This window comes from Lissotriton helveticus, chromosome 1_1 (genome assembly GCF_964261635.1).
Source record: "Lissotriton helveticus chromosome 1_1, aLisHel1.1, whole genome shotgun sequence".
NCBI lineage: Eukaryota > Metazoa > Chordata > Amphibia > Caudata > Salamandridae > Lissotriton > Lissotriton helveticus.
In genome coordinates, this window is record NC_136057.1 from 13,457,676 (window position 1) to 13,458,211 (window position 536).

The window sequence follows — 536 nt, forward strand, 5'->3', positions numbered from 1 at the left end:
GTCTCCCGGATCCCCTCGGCCATCTGGTCTCCAGGATCCCCTCGGCCATCTGGTCTCCCGGATCGCCTCGGCCATCTGGTCGCCCGCAATGCTTTCCAATGGGGGCGACCAGATGGCCGAACTTCCCTGGAAGTCCCGATGAGGTGCCATTTGCCTCCCGGATCCCAGCGAGGGCTCCAGGAGGTCGGGTACTTTCGCGCCTTGGGTCCCCTCTGTCACCTCTAGTGCACGGATTACAAGAAAGGGGGGTAATTTTCCTCCGGATTACTAGGGAGAGGGTCAGTCAGACCTCCGTGTGGTCTGGCGATTCTGAATCAGGGGAAGGCAGGACCCGGGCCCTCCCGCCGGGGCCCCCAGGGGCCTGGGTACGCACCTGCTGCTTAGCCCCCTTGCCGATGGGCCTTTTCCTCCGAGTTTGCTCAGGCAGGCCCCCGTGAGGTCTGGCCATGCTGAGACGGGGCCAGGCAGCACCCGGGCCCGCCCGCCGGGGCCCCCAGGGGCCCGGGAATGCACCTGCCTCTCAGCCCCTTCCCGAT